General features: G+C 42.9%; 1 protein-coding gene and 1 long non-coding RNA gene across 2 annotated transcripts in view; one reads left to right on the top strand and one right to left on the bottom strand.

The window, feature by feature from the left end:
• The window catches only part of LOC119426475 (lethal(3)malignant brain tumor-like protein 4), a 62,860-nt gene that overhangs the window by 10,701 nt on the left and 46,339 nt on the right, over window positions 1-5,820 (bottom strand). The gene's annotated exons all lie outside the window — the stretch shown is intronic.
• On the top strand, window positions 3,277-4,666 carry LOC119426273. The gene is made up of 3 exons (XR_005187610.1): window positions 3,277-3,404; window positions 4,170-4,305; window positions 4,383-4,666. It is a non-coding gene; the product is annotated as an uncharacterized LOC119426273 (long non-coding RNA).

The raw sequence follows: 5,820 nt of genomic DNA, 5'->3' as shown, positions 1-5,820 counted from the left end.
GGGGGGGGGTACTCCAGGATTATGAGGTACCAGGTCCTTTGATATGGGCTGTTAGGTCCCTGTACGACTGGTGTCAGAGCTTGGTCCTCATTGGCGGCAGTAAGTTGGGCTTGTTCCCAGTGAGAGTTGGACTCCGCCAAGGTTGCCCTTTGTCACCGATTCTGTTCATAACTTTTATGGACAGTATTTCTAGGCGCAGCCAAGCTGTTGAGGGGATCTATTTTGGTGGCCTTAGGATCGCTTCTCTGTTTTTTCGGATTATGTGGTCCTATCGGCTTCATCAGGTCGTGATCTACAGCTTTCGCTGGAGCGGTTCGCAGCCGAGTGTGACGCGGCCGGGATGAGGATCAGTTCCTCCAAATCCAAGGCCATGGTCTTGAGCCAGAAAAGGGTAGAGTGCCCTCTCCGGGTCGGGGAGGAGATCCTGCCCCAAGTGGAGGAATTTAAGTATCTTGGGATCTTGTTCACAAATGAGGGAAAAATGGAGTGTGAGATCGATAGGAGGATAGGTGCAGCGTCAGCAGTGAAGCGGGCGCTGTACCGGTCTGTCGTGGTGAAGAGAGAGCTGAGTCAAAAGGCAAAGCTCTCAATTTACTGGTCACTCTACATTCCTACCGTCATCTATGGTCATGAGCTTTGGGTAGTGACCGAAAGAACGAGATCACTGATACAGGCAGCCAAAATGAGTTTTCTCTGCAGGGTGTCTGGGCTCTCCCTTAGAGACAGGGTGAGAAGCTCGGTCATCCGGGAAGGACTCGGAGTAGAGCCGATGCTTCTCCACGTTGAAAGGAGCCAGTTGAGGTGGCTCGGGCATCTGGTTAGGATGTCTCCTGGACACCTCCCTGGTGAGGTGTTCCGGGCACGTCCCACCGGGAGGAGACCCAGAGGAAGACCTAGGACCTGCTGGAGGGACTATGTTTCTCAGCTGGCCTGGGGACGCCTTGGGATTTCCCCGAAGGAGCTGGCCCAACTGGCTGGGGAGAGGGAAGTCTGGGCCTCCCTACTGCTGCTACCCCCGTGACCTGACTCAGGATTAGCGGAAAAAAATGGATGGATGGATGAAACCCCCTAAAGAAATTAAGGTGGACAACTTCAGTTCCTGTTGCAAGGTGTTCCAGGTTGCAGGAGCTGAGTAGGAAAAGTCCTTTTTGTCAAGTTCAGTCCGCACTGAGGGAACGCTCCAGGTAATGATGAACTGAGAGCTCATGTTTTAACTGCAGACAGCGTTTGTGGGAGGAGATATGAGAAGGTAGCAGACCAAGGAGGGATTTATAGATTAAAATGAACCAGTGTGAGAGCCTACATGTAGATAATGATCAACTGACCAATGAGTACAGAGTGCAGTGATGGGTACAGTAGTTACAACCAGTTATGAATCTTAGAGCACCGTGGTAGACAGCATCCATACCATACCATACCATACCAATTTATTTATAGAGCACTTAAAACAGCAACAAGGCCAACCAAAGTGCTGTACAAAAGAAAACAAACATGCACAGCGAACAGGAAAACATAAAATAAAAATACAGATACAAATAGCAGCAGAAGCTAACTAAAATGGCCAACAGTGTAGAGTACAGACCGGACCAAAACAAATCACACCGTGTTAAAGGCAAAAGAATAGAAGTGGGTCTTCAAGCGAGACTTAAAGACTGAGAGTGTGGGAGCCTGCCGGACACTCAGTGGCAACTTATTCCACAGTCGTGGACCTGCAACAGAGAAAGCCCTGTCACCTCTGAGCTTACGACGGGTTTCATCCAACATCTGCAAGGAGCTGGCAGCGGCATTCACGTAAATGTCACCATAGTCAATGACCGGTAGGAAGGTAGTGGTTACAAGGCTTTTTCTGGCATTTAGAGTTAAGCAAGATCTATTTCTGAAAATGAAACCCAGTTTTAATTTCACTTTCTTTATAAAGTTTTCGATATGTGGTTTAAAAGAGAGATGTGTGTCAACCAAAATTTCAAAGTATTTGTAAGAATCTACAAACTCAATAGGAACACCATGCATGGATGATATAGGAGGAAAAGTTGCTGGCACAGACTTTCTGTTGGAAAACAGCATCCCTTTTATTTTATCAGGATTTAGCACCATCTTGAGATGGAGCAAATCTGACTGATTGATGTCAAATGCAGACTGTAGAAGCTGGAAAACCTTGGCAACTGTGTTAGCTCAGCAATAAACAACAGTGTTATCGGCATAGTGATGCAAGGATGTGCCAGGAGTGTTTTTACCTACATTATTTCTATAAATTGTAAAAAGAGTGTAACCTAAAACTTAGCCTTGTGGCACACCATTAGTGACCGTTACGTAGCTAGATGAAGTACCGTTATGTCGAACACATTGCCTCCGACCTGAGAGATAGTTTGAGAACCAGCCAACAGTGTGATCTGAGAAGCCAATATCTGAGAGTTTGTGACATAAGATGTCATGGTCTACAGTATCAAAGGCTTTGGACAGGTCTATGTAAAGTGCAGCACAGTAATCGTTAGCGTCCAAAGCTTCAACAGCATCATTAAAAACCTTTAGCGAGCAGTCATTTTTCTGCGTTGTTTCCTAAAGCCAGATTAGAGGGAAGATAAAATATTAAGATTCCAAATACTTCTTGACCTCAGTATTTATCATTTTTTTCTATAATCTTAGCTAAAATACACAGTTTGGAAATTGGTCGATAATAGGCTCTGTGCACATGCGTCCTGAATCACTTCCGCTTTGACCGGATGTCGGCATTCCAGTTTCCGGTTTAATTCCTGTATCCTGTCATCCCAGAGATAAACAACTAAAATGAGTGTTGCTGCGTCAAATAAACAAAAATATAACGTGCGTGGCAGCTTTAGATTTCAGCCGACGGTGTTTGGGTCTAAGGAGCACTGTTGTGTGCCGCTTTGCTCGTCTTCAGGTCGCTATAATAGCCGTTTGAGCTTTCACCGTTTCCCTAAGGAGACAAGCCTTCGTTTGTGCTGGCTGCAAAAAATCAGAAGAGAGGGATTTACGGTAACTCCTCACACCAAGGTATGTAGCCGACATTTCCTGGAGAATGAAGTAATTACTACAGAAAAGGGAAGACGAATTTTAGCAGCTGGGTCCGTTCCATCATTATTTGAGTGGAACAAATACAGCAGGAAGACACGAGCAGGTGTTTGGGAGCGCCGTTGTCGACCATCTAATCCAGAACCTGATTCGGCGGATCCAATTGAGGACAATGAACCACCCGTCATGGTACCTATGGTCGTGGACCATGACTACGGCGCCAGCAGAACCGTATGTGTTGACCGGGAGCAATATCACAGCATGCTGAGAGAAATTGAGCAACTGAAAGAGCAGCTCCGATCCTGTAGTCTTCAAAAGCCGTTTGGACTGGAACGTTTTTCTACGTCACCAGAAGACATCAGATTTTACACCAGGTCAGAGTTGTAAAATCTAAATATTACGTTATGCCTCTGAAAAAAATTAATACGCTTTGAGTCATTGTATATTTTGTCACATTACAACCAAAAACAATTTCATTGTAATGTTCTTTGAGAGACCAACACAAGTACACACTTACTAGTGGAAATGAAATTATACATAATGTAACACATTATTATTATTATTATTATTATTATTATTATTATTATTAGTAGTAGTAGTAGTAGTACTAGTACTAGTAGTACTGTATTTACAAATGATACTGAAAGGTGTGGTGTGTAAGAGTAATCGGCTCCCTTTTCTGTAACCAATATTCCTTCAGAAATAGCTTTAATGATTACAAATGGCTATGGAGTCCACCCGTGTGTAAACTAATGTCAAATACAAATACAGCAGCTAGTGACAGCCTCAGGTCGGTGAAAATAGTTGGTTTCTGTGATTAGATGACACACAGGCTGACTATTATGCCATTAGCAATCATCAGGAAACTTATGAAGACTAGAAGTTACTCTCTGATTTAAGGGGGCTGAACATTTGTGCTCAAAATAGTTTTCAATTTATAAAAAAATTACAAACCTTCAAATCATGTATAATTTTCTTTCCACTTTACAACATAAAATTTCAAAGAAAGATATTTATGTTCTTAGTTGTACCGTGTCAAAATTTGAAAACTGTTTTCACAGTTATAAATGTGGAGAGTGACAGTTTATATATATATATATATATATATATATATATATATATTTTTTAATGTGTTTTAGGTTCCCCTCATATGAGCATCTGAAGGCGTTTTGGAACTTGATCGAGGCAGCAACAGCCAAAATGGTCAGGGTCACCAGAGCAAAGAAAACCGACGTCATGAGTACAACAACTGAAACCCCTTTTACCAGACCAACTGTAAGTTACACACACACACACACACACACAATGAGAATGCTGGTTTTGAACTAACATTTAAATAATTTTCTGTCCAGAAACTGCTGCCAATAGATGAGCTTTTTCTTTTCCTCTCCTACCTGTCTACTGGATGTACCCAGAGGGAACTGGGCCATCGATTTAACATCCACAGAGCAACAGTCAGCCGCATTATTGTGACATGGGCCAACTTCCTGTACTGCTTATTGGGCTCAATTTGTGTGTGGATGTCTCCTGCAGCTGTGAGTTCCAGTCTTCCACAGGATTTTGATGGCCGCTACAGTGACACACAAGTTATCCTGGACTGTACAGAACTACGGTGTCAAACACCTTCATCCCAAAATGGACCTTTGGTCAGGAAATGGAGATATGAAGTTTGACAGAAAAGCTGATGGCACAGTCTTGAAGAAACAGAAAATGCTGTCATTTACTTACATTGACATTGTCTTACATTTGTAAATAGATATTCATGATGGAAATATTTTGAAACAAATTTGTACATTTGATTTGATCAAACTCCTAATTTAGACATTTCTGCAGGTAAACATAGAAAAAATATCTGTCTACTTTGTGTTTGATTGAATCCATCACATTAGTGTCTGCATAAATTCTTTGAATAAGAATATCTTCCTCAGCTGAGACAACAAAATCACACCAGTTCATCCCAGTTATTAGCATCTGCCCCTGAACCTGCCAATAGTAAACATGAGTTTTTTTTTGTTCCAATTTGCCTGACTTCATTTGGAGATATGGACAGTCAACATAACTTTTCACATTTGGACACTTAATCTCAATCAGCCCGAACTGACATGGCTCAGAAGGATCAAAGATCAATCCGTCTGGAGATGCCCCTAGCCAAGGAGCATCAGGGTGAATCACAAATCCACAGGGATAGTGGTTGACTCTTTTAATTTGACAATATTCCCAGATAGCATCTGCCTCTAATTCAAGCCCTCTCTTCATAGCTGCAGTCTGATAGGTCCCTTGCAGCAGACGATTTGCCAGATCTTCCTCAGATTTATCTCGAACCTGGCAGATCTCCCTGAAGCGGGAGGCAGTCAACCTATGCCTCCTTAGCTGATGCCATTCAGGACATGTACTCTGTGCTCTGGTAGCACATTCAAATTTATTCACCATGTCCCAGGTGACCTCCATACTTTTAAGGTGTAGCTGTTGTGGTTCAGAACAAACAAACATGCTTTTTGATGGCTGTAGGTGGTAGTTCTTAAGAGGCAGAGATGGGCGGGGTGGTGCAGCATGGAAGGACATGTCTCTCTTTGCTGTTGCTGGCTGTTGGTAGGACAGAGGACTTCCAGCCTGAACTTTGCCAAGGGCAGAGTCAACAAGGGGAAATTCATGGCTGATTCCCATGCTGCAGATCATTGGTGCATCAGCTGCTGCAAAATCTTCATACACCTCGGAAACCTGGGAAAGTGAAAACAATTATTTCAATAAAATGTAAAATACATGTATATCAACTAATTTTAAGCCCTCAAA

The sequence above is a fragment of the Nematolebias whitei genome, chromosome 20 (assembly GCF_014905685.2).
Source record: "Nematolebias whitei isolate Nwh7 chromosome 20, NemWhi1, whole genome shotgun sequence".
NCBI classification, from domain to species: Eukaryota; Metazoa; Chordata; class Actinopteri; order Cyprinodontiformes; family Rivulidae; genus Nematolebias; species Nematolebias whitei.
Note: the sequence above shows the minus strand (reverse complement) of the source record. Positions and strands in the feature narration are given on the sequence as shown.